Below are 14,144 nucleotides of genomic sequence, written 5' to 3' on the forward strand. Positions count from 1 at the left end.
TCCCTGTCTCCCGTAAAATGTCATGAACCTCAGTCCATAGTTCATCAGGCACTCTATCTATTAGATCTAGTCCCTTAAATCTATTTCTCACTTCCACTGTGTAATCATAAGGGATTTGATTCAGGTCATATCTGAATGGTCTAGTGGTTTTCCCTACTTTCTTCAATTTAAGTCTGACAGAATGTGGTCCACTGGAGAAGGGAATGGCAAACCACTTCAGTATTCTTGCTTTGAGAACACCATGAACAGTATGAAAAGGCAAAATGATAGGATACTGAAAGAGGAACTCCCCAGGTCAGTAGGTGCCCACTATGCTACTGGAGATCAGTGGAGAAATAACTCCAGAAAGAATGAAGGGATGGAGCCAAAACAAAAACAATACCCAGTTGTAGATGTGACTGGTGATGGAAGCAAGGTCCGATGCAGTAAAGAGCAATATTGCATAGGAACCTGGAATGTCAGGTGCATGAATCAAGGCAAATTGAAAATTGTCAAACAAGAGATGGCAAGAGTGAACATCAACATTCTAGGAATCAGCGAACTAAAATGGACTGGAATGGGTGAATTTAACTCAGATGACCATTATATCTACTACTGCAGGCAGGAATCCCTCAGAAGAAATGGAGTAGCCATCATGGTCAACAAAAGAGTTCGAAATGCAGTACTTGAATGCAATCTCAAAAACGACAGAATGATCTCTGTTCGTTTCCAAGGCAATCCATTCAGTATCACAGTAATCCAAGTCTATGCCTCAATGAGTAACGCTGAAGAAACTGAAATTGAACAGTTCTATGAAGACGTACAAGACCTTTTAGAACTAACACCCAAAAAAGATGTCCTTTTCATTATAGGGGACTGGAATGCAAAAGTAGGAAGTCAAGAAACACCTGGAGCAACAGACAAATTTGGCCTTGGAATACGGAATGAAACGTGGCAAAGACAATAGAGTTTTGCCAAGAAAATGGCAAACACCCATTTGTCATACCAAACACCCTCTTCCAACAACACAAGAGAAGACTCTACATATGGACATCACCAGATGGTCAACATTGAAATCAGATTGATTATATTCTTCCCAGTCAAAGATGGAGAAGCTCTATACAGTCAACAAAAACAAGACCAGGAGCTGACTGTGGCTCAGATCGTGAACTCCTTATTGCCAAATTCAGACTTAAATTGAAGAAAGTAAGGAAAACCACTAGACCATAAGAGTCCTGGGACATCTCAATTTTCAGTACCTATGGAGGTCATATAAATAAAGTTATCAATAACATTAATCATTATTGTTATTTTCAAGGCTACATATTGATTCTAGGATCTAGCTAAAAAAAGAAAAAGCTGGAGGAGCTACATTGTACATATTTATCAGAACTAGTCTTTAAAATAAGAAAATGAATAAGTTTTTGTTATACATTCTTATTTTAATTGAAAATGAAGCAACTACATCATTGACAGCACTGAAAGAAAAAAAATAGAGCTAGAATAAACAGCCCCAACTAATTAAAAATTAAATATCTGTTCAGCATTGTGAAGACCTTTCTGAGGATATTGTACCTTGTTTTTGAGTTTGCATTTCAAGGGAAGTGAAATGGAAGAGAAATGAAACAAATTATAGAGAAATAAATGGTCCATTTTTAAAAAAGAAAAAAAAATGGAGCTCAGTTAATAAATCTGGATCAGTACATTTGGCAAAAAAGAAGGGCAAGGAAGGCTGCCTGATGACTGCATTCAAAGGCACATGTTAGGTATTAGGAGAAAGCAGAACTGCTATGTTATTACTGGAGATTACAGGTGACTTGAGGATTTTACTAATGATAGCCAAGTCTTTATAGAGAACTTTATAGACATAAATAGTCAACACTGTAGTAAAAACTGTGCATATATATTATATATACAATATAATAATTTATATATAATATAAATGCATTATATATACACATGTATATTACATATGTACATATGCATGTATACATATGTATCTATGTACATATGTATTTACATATTACATATATACATACATAGATATAGAGAGAGGCAGGGAGCAGATAGTACCAAGCTTCCACCTGGTCTTTACTGAGTCTCTAACCTCAAGTGTTTTGCAGTATAGGTCAGAGAGAGAAAATTGGCAGTCCATTGCAGATGCTGCCCTGGTTCTTACAGCAATGTTAAAAATTAAAATCAAAATAGCTGATAATATTTCTTCCTCTCATCTCTTTACTTTTAATTTTTTATTGAAATATAGTTGATTTACAATGTTTAGTTAGTTGTACAACAAAGTGATTTAGTTATACATATATGTATATTCTTTTTTTTTACATTCTCTTTTAAAAGCAGATTTCTTTTTTTTTTTTTAAATAATTCTATTTCCTTACAGAGAAAACCCTAAAGATACTATCAGAAAATTAAACAGAGCTAATCCATGAATTTAGCAAAGTCACAGGATACAAAATCAATACACAAAAATCACTTGCATTCCTATACACTAACAATGAAAACTCAGAAAGAGAAATTAAGGAATCAATTTCATTTACCATTGTAATTAAAAGAGTAAAATATATAAGGATAAACTTACCTAAGGAGACAAAAGAACTGTATACAGAAAACTATAAGACACTGATAAAAGAAATCAAAGATGACATTAACAGATGGAGAGAGATACCATGTTCCTGAATTGGAAGAGTCAATACTATGAAAATGATTCTACTATCCAAAGCAATCCACAGATTTAATGCAATCCTTATCAAACTACCAATGGTAGTTTTCACATTACTACAAGAAAAAAAATTATACTCTGTATGGAAACACAAAAGACCTAATTAGTCATAGCAATCTTGAGAAGAAGAACAGAGCTGGAGGAATCAACCTTCCTGATTTAAGACTATACTACAAAGCTACAGTCATCAAGAAAGTATTGTACTGGGACAAAAACAGAAATACAGACCAAAGGACAAGACATAAAGCCCAGAGATAAACCCACACCAACTATGGGTACCTTATTTTTGATAAGGGAGACAAGAATATACCATGGAGAAGACAATCTCTTGAATAAGTGGTACTGGGAAAACTGCACATGTAAAAGATGAAATTAAAGCACTTCCTTACAGCATAGGGAAAGAGACTCAAAATGGAATAAATGGACTTAAATGTAAGGGAAGAAACTTAAACTCTTAGAGGAAAACATAGGCAGAACCCTCTTTGACATAAATCAGAGCAAGATCCTCTATGATTCATCTCCTAGAGTAATGGAAATAAAAGCAAAATAAGTAAGTGGGACCTAATTAAACTTAAAAGCTTTAAGTTTAAGCTTTTCCTTTAACAGCAAAGGAAACTATAATTAAGGGGAAAAAACAACCCTCAGAATGGGAAAAAAATAATAGCATATGAAACAACTGACAGAGGATTAATCTCCAAAAGCAGGTCATACTGATCAATACCAGAAACACAAAGAATTCAACAAACTTCAGAAAGTGGGCAGAAGATCTAAACAGACATTTCTCCAAAGAAGACATACAGATGGCTAATAAACACATGAAATGATGCTCAATGTCATTCATTATTAAAGAAATGCAAATCATAACTACAAAGAGGTGTCATCTCAAACCAGTCAGAATGGCCATCATAAAAAGAATCTACAAACAATAAATTCTGGAGAGGGTGTGGAGAAAAGGGAACCCTCTTGCACTGTTGGTGGGAATACAAGTTGATGCAGCCACTATAGAGAACAATATGGAGATTTCTTAAAAAAGAAAAAAAAACTAGGAATAGAACTACCATATGCCCCCAAAAATCCTACTACTGGGCATATAACCTGAAAAAACCATAACTGAAAAATACACATGTACTTCAATGTTCATTGCAGCATTATTTACAACAGCTAGGACATGGAGGCAACTTTGATGCCCATCAACAGATGAACAGATAAAGAAGCTGTGGTACATATGTATATACAATGGAATATTACACAACCATAGAAGTAACACATTTGAGTGAGTTCTAGTGAAGTGGATGAACCTAGAGTCTATTACACCTGGTGAAGTAAGTCAGAAAGAGAAAAACACATATCATATATTAACACATATATGGAATTTAGAAAGATGGTGCTTTCTAGATCTAGAAAGATGAACCTATTTGCATTGCAACAACAGAGATGCAGACATAGAGAACAGACTTGTAGACACAGTGGAGGAAGGAGATGGTTGGACAAATTGGGAGAGTAGCATTGAAACATATACCTTATCATTTGTAAAATAGATAGCCAGTGGGAATTTGCTGTATGAGATCAAAACCATTGCTCTGTGACAATTAGAGGGGTGGGATGGGGTGGGAGATGGGAGGCAGGTTGAAGAAGGAGGTCAACATATGTATACTTATGGCTGATTCATGTTGATGTATGGCAGAAACCAACACAATATTGTAAAGCAATTTTCTTCCAATTAAAAATAAATTTAAAAATTTAATTTCCTGCTTTTCCACAAAGGTTGAGAGATCTTACAACATGAAATCTACATTGGCACAAGAGAAAAATTAGCTGTAGGTGATAAATGGCTTCTCCCTTTATACAGGACATGATTTCTCATCTTATAGGATCCTGTCAAGATCTGAGGTCTTAAGTCTACATAGTGAGATATAACTATGCATAAAACAATAACAACCAACCATTACAAGATAATAGATGCTGAAAATGCTTAATTACAATTCAAGTATAGGAAGATCAATTAGAAGAGGACATAGCTGACAATAAATAGAAAAAATTCCAAAGTAATGGTCTGTGGTGAGGTCACCCTGAGATAAGATCAGTCAATAAGCGACATAAAGGGAAATCAGATGAGAGGAAGAATAGATTATATACTCTCTGAAGGCAAGGGTTCACTACTCTAACTCCAGCTTCTACCATAATGCCTAGAACTATGTAGACCCCCAGTAAATGATCATGGAGCAAAAGAGAGGGACATAATTTTTTAAAATGTGCTTTAGGGAAGATATTCTGACCTTTGTCTACAGAATAAGGGAGGTAAAAAGATTCAAGTTAGAACTAGAAGCTATTGGATTATTTTATGCGTATTGTGGTTAGACCTTACATAGGTGTCACAAACTCAACCTAGAAGCGTCAGATAGTTTAAGATCACCTGGGCCAGATGTAGACTATCATGGCCTGAGAATACATGTCCTGTCTAAAAAGGAAAGGAGAAAGCAGTTTACCAACTCTAGGCAACTGTTGACATAAAGGAATACTGGTTCAGTATCTTCTGATTATTTAAGAGAAGGTGGAATTCTAGAGTTTTAAGTAAAATATGAAAATGTTGGCAATCAATCATTTTTTAAGAGTGTGAGTCCAGGAAAACTGACATACTTCTACAGACTGAATTGTGTCCCTCCACAAATTCATATGTTGAACTCCCATCCCCCAGTGTGACTGTATCTGGGGATAAGGATTTTATGGAAGTAATTAAGGTTAAATGAGGTCATAAGGGTAAAGGCTTCATCCAATGAGATTAGTATCCTTATAAGAACAGACATCAGGGAGCTCACTCTCTTTCTCCAGGAGCACAAAGAAGAGGTCATATGAGCAGGGAGAAGGCAGCCATCTGCAAGCCATGAAGAGGGCCCTCAACAGAACCCAATCATGTTGGTATACTGATTTTGGACTTCCAACCTTCAGAACTAAAAGAAAATACATTTCTGTTGCTTAAACCATACAGTCTGTACATTCTTTTGTTATGGAAGCCCTAGAAGACTAATACATATACTTATAAACTTTTTTTTATTGTTACTACAAACAACACTGCAAAAGTTTGGAAATATCTTAACTGTCATTCAATAGAAAACTGTTTAAATTGTGGCTCATCCATATAGTAAAAACTCTGCAGTCATACAAGAGAATGAGTTATTTCTTTACATATATGTGTGTATGTGTATAAAGGTCCCCAAAGTATATTTTTAAGGAGACAAATCAAAGAACAAAACAATATGCAGAGTATGTTACTATAACGGGAAGGGGGAGAAAAAAATACTAATTGTTTGATATGCATAAAATGTCTGTGAAAGAATTTAGAATAAACATAACTTTAGTTGCCTGAGGCAACTAGGGGACAAGACTGGGGGGAGACTCTTCATTGTATATCGCTTTGTATATTTCACATTTTGAGCAATGTGGAATGCATTACTAATTTAAAATGCATTTTCAAAGCAAACTTTTATCAATTTAGAGGAAACACAACAAATGTATAGGCTATATTCAGTCTGTAGGCTAATTGGTTGTACCAGGAGTTCATCAAGGCTGTATATTGTCACCCTGTTTATTTAACTTATATGCAGAGTACATCATGAGAAACGCTGGACTGGAAGAAACACAAGCTGGAATCAAGATGGCCGGGAGAAATATCAATAACCTCAGATATGCAGATGATACCACCCTTATGGCAGAAAGTGAAGAGGAACTCAATTCATTTTTGATATTTGGCAAAACTAATACAATTACATAAAGTTTAAAAAAAAAAAGCCTCTTGATGAAAATGAAAGTGGAGAGTGAAAAAGTTGGCTTAAAGCTCAACATTCAGAAAACGAAGGTCATGGCATCGGGTCCCACCACTTCATGGGAAATAGATGGGGAAACAGTGGAAACAGTGTCAGACTTTATTTTTCTGGGCTCCAAAATCACTACAGATGGTGACTGCAGCCATGAAATAAAAAGACACTTACTCCTTGGGAGGAAAGTTATGACCAACCTAGATAGCATATTGAAAAGCAGAGACATTACTTTGCCAACAAAGGTTCGTCTAGTCAAGGCTATGGTTTTTCCTGTGGTCATGTATGGATGTGAGAGTTGGACTGTGAAGAAGGCTGAGCGCTGAAGAATTGATGCCTTTGAACTGTGGTGTTGGAGAAGACTCTTGAGAGTCCCTTGGACTGCAAGGAGATCTAACCAGTCCATTCTGAAGGAGATCAGCCCTGGGATTTCTTTGGAAGGAATGATGCTAAAGCTGAAACTCCAGTACTTTGGCCACCTCATGCGAAGAGTTGACTCATTGGAAAAGACTCTGATGCTGGGAGGGGTTGGGGGCAGGAGGAGAAGGGGACGACAGAGGATGAGATGGCTGGATGGCATCACTGACTCGATGGACGTGAGTCTGAGTGAACTCCGGGAGTTGGTGATGGACAAGGAGGCCTGGCGTGCTGCGATTCATGGGGTCGCAAAGAGTCAGACACGACTGAGCGACTGATCTGATCTGATGGACTACATTTAGGTGGTGGCAATTAAAATAAAAAGAAAGGAAGTGAGCCATATAAAAAGAGGAAAAGAACCCCAATAGCCTTTGGCAACCAAGTAGACAAGGAAACTGAGGCAGAGGAAAGAGTTGAAGTGAGCATTTTGAACATGAAATATGGGAACCTCAACAACTGTGCTTCCCCATTGCTTACTACACTGTCATGCATTCTTCTAAATGCTTTACAAAATTAACACATTTATTCCTTACTGCAACTCTATGAGGTAGTTTCTTCTATTATCCTCAACGAAAATATAAGAAAACTCAAGTGCAGAGTTTAAATACCTTCACCAAGTTTATGATGATGGTAAATTGCAGGACCAGGTAAGTGAAAAGAAGTCTTGAATGAGCCATAGGGCAATAGTCTAGGGGTGATGATAGATTCTATTTTAGAAATGAATTTGAGGTTACAACACAATATCAAATACCTGGATTTTGCTTTAGAGCCAGGTTATGTGCATGCTTGTGTGTGCTAAGTCACCTTAGTTGTGTCTGACTCTTTGTGACCTTATGGACTGTAGCCCACCAGTCTTTGTCCATGGGATTCTCCAGGTAAGAATACTGAAGTTGGTTGCTATGCCCTCCTCTAGGGGGTCTTCCAAACCCAGGAATCAAACCCTCATCTCTTATGTCTCTTGCATTGGCAGGTGGGTTTTTTACCACTAGCGCCACCTGGGAAGCCCAAAGTTAAGTTACAGCTGTTTAAAGTGTTTATACTTCCAGAGTTTGGATTGCCCACATTACATTTAAGCTGTCTAGGTACACAGATATCTAATTTTTTTTATACCTAGCTTGTTACATACTTTAAAATCCAGCTTCCTGTCTCACTTTATTACCATCATCAAAAAAATAAAAAATAAAAGAGGGGGGCCTTCAAGATGGTGGAGGAATAGGACAGGGGGACCACCTTCTATGCCCCAAATATATGAAAACAATATTTGCATGTGGAACAATTCCAACAGAACATCTTCTGAATGCTGGCAGAGGACCCCAGACTTCTAGAAAGCAAACCAATCTCCTTGGAATGAGGTAGGCCAAAAGATAAAGATGAAAAGGGAGACAAAGGAGTTTGGGACTGGGAATTGTGCCCACGAAGGGAGTTATGAAGGAAGAAAAGATTCTGCATACTAGTAAACTCCCTCACAGGCTGGGTCAGAGGGGATCTTCGGAACCTCAGAGGACAGTACAGTGAGACAGGTGTTGCGAAGGTAAAACAGATGATTCACCACAGAGATTGTGCTTAGTGGCACTTTCCAGCAGAGAAGCGGCTCACATTACAGTGTCTGCCCGCAGTGAGTGGCAGCTGGGTATGGAGGCTCAGGCCTTGGAGGTCAGTCTGCAGGGAGGGGACCAAGGTTGACTGCTGTGAAGATACTGTGAGGGGGCTAATTTGACACTGCAGAGGCAGACCAAAGAAAATGCTTGGGCTGCCAGAGAAGCAAAAGATCATTCCCGTGGAAGGGCTCTAATGCCATGCTCTAACTCCATACATTCACAAAACAAAAGACCATACCCTAGAGAAAACCAAAAAAGGGTGAGCCAGCTGCAGTCTACAGCCCCAGAGCCAGAGAAGCAGGTGGAGGGCCAGAGGCAAAAGGCAAGGGGCCGCTATGGTAACAACCCCAGAGATTACAACTACCACCAAGCTATAAGCAGCAATAGGTCACTATGCACATCTTCCTGGGAGCCTGAATGGCTTTCGTCAGGCTTTCCTCAGGAAAGCCATTCCTCAGCCTGAATGGCTTTTCCTTGGTCATTTAATGGCCAAGGGTCCCACAGCCCAGGATCACCTCGCCTGGGGACATGCACAACTCACCTCAGAGTGTGGTGACCTTCCACAGGGACCAGCCATAGCAAGCACTTCCCATACACCCCAGTGTCATCTGCTGTACCTCTCCCTCTTCCCAGCACAACTGAGCAAGTCAGCCCTAATAAACCATTACTTTACCTCCCGTGTCTGTGTGGAGAACAGACACTGGAGAGACTTACAAGCAGAGGCAGTCCCCAAACCAAAGTGGAATGCCAGGAGCTGTGTAAGCAAAGAAAAGAAGGGGAAATCTCCCAGAAGTGGCAGGTGCAATGATTTAAATTCTTGCAATTAGCCTGTGCTTTAGGTGGAACTGTAGAATTTGAGAATAAGTACAAGCTGGAGCAAGGGAAGATATAAGTCTGAGCTGACCCCACACTACCCACAACAGGTCCAGAGACCTTTCTAGATATATTGGAGTAATTTCTGAGTAAGCAGATCAACTGGAGCAAAAAAAAAAACAGACGAATCACTTGGATATTCTTCTCACTACCATTCTATATATTTCCCCCTCTTTTTTTTTTTTCTTTTTAAAATCTCGTATTGTCTAAATATGGATTATTTCTACTCCTTTAATTTTTATTTTTATATCCTACTTTTTTTTAAAAAAGAAAAAAAAAACAACACCCTAGTGCTCGCTTCACCAGCACATATAGTAAAATTGGAACAGTACAGAGAAGATTACCATGGCCCTGTGCAAGGATGACATGCAAATTCATGAGGCGTTCCATTTTTTTTTTTTTCAAAGAGGACATACAGATGGCTAACAAACACATGAAAAGATGTTCAACATCCTCATTATTAGAGAAATGCAAATCAAAACTATAATGAGTTATCACCTCACACCAGTCAGAATGACCATCATCAAAAGTTCTACAAACAATAAATGCTAGAAAGGGTGTGGAGAAAAGGGAATGCTGCTGCACTTTTGGTGGGAATGTAAATTGATGCAACCACTATGGAAGACAGTATGGAGATTCCTTAAAAAACTAGGAATAAAACCACCATATGACCCAGAAATCCCACTCCTGGGCATATGCCCTGAGGAAACCAAAATTGAAAAAGACACATGTATCCAACTGTTCATTGCAGCACTATTTACAATAGCATACGGAAGAATAATAGAACATGGAAGCAACCTAGATGTCCATTGACAGATGAATGGATAAAGAAGTTGTGGTACATATACACAGTGGAAAATTACTCAGCCATAAAAAGGAATGCATTTGAGTCAGTTCTAATGAGGTGGATGAAGCTAGAACCTATTATACAGAGTGAAGTAAGTCAGAAAGAGAAAGACAAATATTGTATTCTAATGCATATATATATGGAATCTAGAAAAATGGTAATGAAGAATTTATTTACAGGGCAGCAATGGAGAAACAGACATAGACAATAGACTTATGGATATAGGGAGAGGGGACGAGAGTGTGAGATGTATGGAAAGAGTAACATGGAAAGTTACATTACTATATGTAAAGTAGAGAGCCAATGGGAATTTGCTGTATGGCTCAGGAAACTCAAACAGGGGTTCTGTATCAACTTAGAGGGGTGGGATGAGGGAGATGGGAGGAATGTTCAAAATGGAGGGGATATACGTACACTGAGGGCTGATTCATGTTGAGGTTTGACAGAAAACAAGAAAATTCTGTAATTATCCTTCAATTAAAAAATTATTAATTAAAAAAACCTTATTTTAAAAATAAATTTCATGATTTTGATTTTTGTTTTTCATGGTTTGTATCTGATTTTGTCTAATTCTTTCTTTGTTTTTTATTTTTATTTTTTGATGTTTTGATTTTAATTTTGTATCTTTGACAGTCTAAATTTTAGTGTTGATTTTCACTTAGGGGTTTGATTATTGGCTTGATTGCTCTCTTCTCTTTAAACACCTCTTCTTATCCTTTTACCCGCCCCCCCCACCCCGCCTTTTCTCCTTCTTCCCTCTTCTTTTCCCTATGTAAGTGTGTAAATCTCTTTGGGAGTTCATGGCTGTTGAGAGTTGTTTCACCATTAGTCTAGGGGTTTGGTCTTGAGAGGGTAACAGGCAGGAAGGACAGGGGTCTCCAAACGGAGGAAATAGGCTGCAAGTGTCAGACATTTTTATCTCTCTTAAGTTGCAGGAGGAAACAAACTAGCTATATTTTTTTCCTTCTCTATACAAATTTAAAATAAGTTTTCTTTTAAAATACTGTGTTGCCATAATGACACCTGGTCTTACCTGAAGTTAGCTATTCTCAAACCTTGAGTTAACCAATGCATTTTTCTTATGGAAATGTTTGTCTTAAGCTATGTTAATGTACTATGAATTTACCCCAGACTCTGTCTTCAAGTCGGTTCCGCCAAATGGCTCAGAACCTACTTGACAAACCATTATGTTATACTCAGATATTGTTCCCCTAATCTATGTAAATGAAACTATTTGTATATGCCTTTCTACAAGATTCAAGTCAATCGTTTTATGGCCCGGGATGAATCGTCTGGTTCTGAGATTATCCCAAAATACATCTTATGGATGAGGGGCCTGGTGCCATTCTGAGTTTTAAGACATTCCTTTCTTTCATTAACAGACTGCTAGTGACTATATAATATCCATCTGAAGACTAGCAGGGAGGGTACTCTTTCTGCCCCTTCTGATGCCTATATCAGAAGTTTTTTCTATCTCCTTTATACTTTAATAAAACTTTATTACACAAAAGCTCTGAGCTATCAAGCCTCGTCTCTGGCCCCGAATTGAATTTTCCTCTGGAGGCCAAAAATCCTGGCGTCTTTTTGTGGTTCAGCAATAACCTTTCAGTCTTCTATGCTGTGTGGCCAGTGAAGTTTTGATGCTACTGTAAGGGGTAGGGACTGAATCCCAGAGACAGGAGACTCAAACCCAAGACCTTGGACCACCAGAGAACTCGGGACCCCATAGAACATTAATAGGCCAGAGCCCTCCCAGAGGCCTCCATCTCAATACTAAGACCAAACCACACCCAAAGGCCAGAAAGCTCCAATGCCAGATGCCCCACACTATTTCTTCAGCCAAACAGGAACACAACCCTGAACATTAGCAGACAGCCTGCCCAAAGCTATACAGAACCCATAGACACCAAAACACACCACTGGAATGGCACTGCCCTCCAGAAAGACAAGACCCAGCTCCATCCATCAGAGCACAGGCACAAGTCCCCCCAACCAGGAAACCTTCACAAGGCATTGGCCCAACCCCATCCACAGGGGACAGACTCCAAAATTAAGAACTGTGAAGGAGACCCCAAACACAGTAGATTAAACAAAATGAAAAGACAGAGAAATATGCAGCAGATGAAGGAACATGGTAAAAACCCACAAGACCAAACAAAGGAATGGGAAATAAGCAGTCTACTTGAAAAACAATCCAGAGTAATTATAGTAAAGATTACCCAAAACTTTGAAAATAAAATGGAGATATCGATAAATAGACTAGATGCAATAGAGATCAATATGATACAAGAAATGTTTAATGAGGGCTGAGAAGAAAGAATAAACAATCAATAATGAACTGATGCTGAAGCTGAAACTACAATACTTTGGCCTCCTGATGTGAAGAACTGACTCACTGGAAAAGACCCTAATTCTGAGAAAGATTGAAGGCAGGAGGTGAAGAGAACAACAGAAGATAAGATAGTTGGATGGCATCACTGACTTGATGGGCATGAGTCTGAGCAAGTTCCAAGAATTGGTGATGAACAGGGAAGCCTGGTGTTCTGCAGTCCATGGGGACACGACTGAGTGACTGAACTGAACTGAATGAACAACACAATAACTGAAATTAAAAATACACTGGAGGGAACCAACAGTAGGGAAGCTGAGTTAGAAAAATGATTAAATGAAGTGGAAGATAGAATGGTGGAAATAACTGAATCAGAGAAGAAAAAAATAATAAAAAGTAGTGAGGACAGTCTCAGAGACCTCTAGGACAACATTAAGCTCCCCAATGTTCAAATCATAGAGGTCCCAGAAGAATTAGAAGGGAAAGGACATAAGAAAATATTTGAGGAGATTATAGTCAAAAAATTCCCTAAAATAGGAAAGGAAATAGTCACCCAATCCAGGAAGCTCAGGGAGTCCCATATAGGATAAACCCAAACAGATACATGCCAATACATATTTCTCTACATAACAATACTATCAAAAATTAAACATAAAGAACAAATATTATAAGCAGCAAGGAAAAGCAACAAATAACATACAAGGGGATCCCCATAAGGCTAACAGCTAATCTTTGAACAGAAACTCTGCAAGCCAGAAGGGAATGGCAGGACATACTTAAAGTGATGAAAGGGGAAAACCTACAACCAAGATTACTCTATCCATTAAGCATCTCATTGAGATTTGAAGGAGAAATCAAAAGTTTTACAGACAAGCAAAATTTATGAGGGTTCAGCACCACCAATCCAGCTCTTCAACAAATGCTAGGGGAATTTCTATAGACAGGAAACACAGCAAAAAAAAAAAAAAAGTCCTATAAAAACAAACCCAAAACAATAAAGTGAATGGTAATAAGATCATACATATCAATAATCATCTTAAATGTAAAAGGTCAAAATGCTCCAATCAAAGGACACAGATTGGCTGAAGAGATACAAAAACAAGATTCTTATATATGCTGTCTACAAGAGACCCAACTCAGACCTAGGGATACATACAGACTGAAATTGAGGAGAGAGAAAAAATATTCCATGCAAACAGAAATCAAAAGAAGGAGTAGCAATATTCATATCAGATAAAATACACTTTAAAACAGGGATCATAACAAGAGACAAAGAAGGACACTACATAATGATCAAGGGATCAATCCATGAAGATGTAACTGTTATAAATACGCATGCACCTAACATAGAAGAACCTCAGTATATAAGGCAAATGCCAACAACTATTAAGGGGAAGTGAACAGTCCACAATAATAGTGGGGAATTTAAACACTCAACTCACCCCAATGGACAGATCATTAAGATAGAAAACTAACAAGGCCGCATAAGCTTTAAACAATACATTGGACCAGTGGGACCTAACTGATGTCTACAAGGCATCTCAATAGAAAGTCC

General features: G+C 38.1%; 1 protein-coding gene and 1 non-coding gene across 4 annotated transcripts in view; one reads left to right on the plus strand and one right to left on the minus strand.

Moving 5' to 3' along the window:
• The window catches only part of KLF8 (Kruppel like factor 8), a 334,415-nt gene that overhangs the window by 129,783 nt on the left and 190,488 nt on the right, over positions 1-14,144 (minus strand). The gene's annotated exons all lie outside the window — the stretch shown is intronic.
• LOC112582463 lies at positions 9,704-9,809 on the plus strand. Its single transcript, XR_003106992.1, has one exon. It is a non-coding gene; the product is annotated as a U6 spliceosomal RNA (small nuclear RNA).

Source organism: Bubalus bubalis, chromosome X, assembly GCF_019923935.1.
Source record: "Bubalus bubalis isolate 160015118507 breed Murrah chromosome X, NDDB_SH_1, whole genome shotgun sequence".
Taxonomy (NCBI): domain Eukaryota; kingdom Metazoa; phylum Chordata; class Mammalia; order Artiodactyla; family Bovidae; genus Bubalus; species Bubalus bubalis.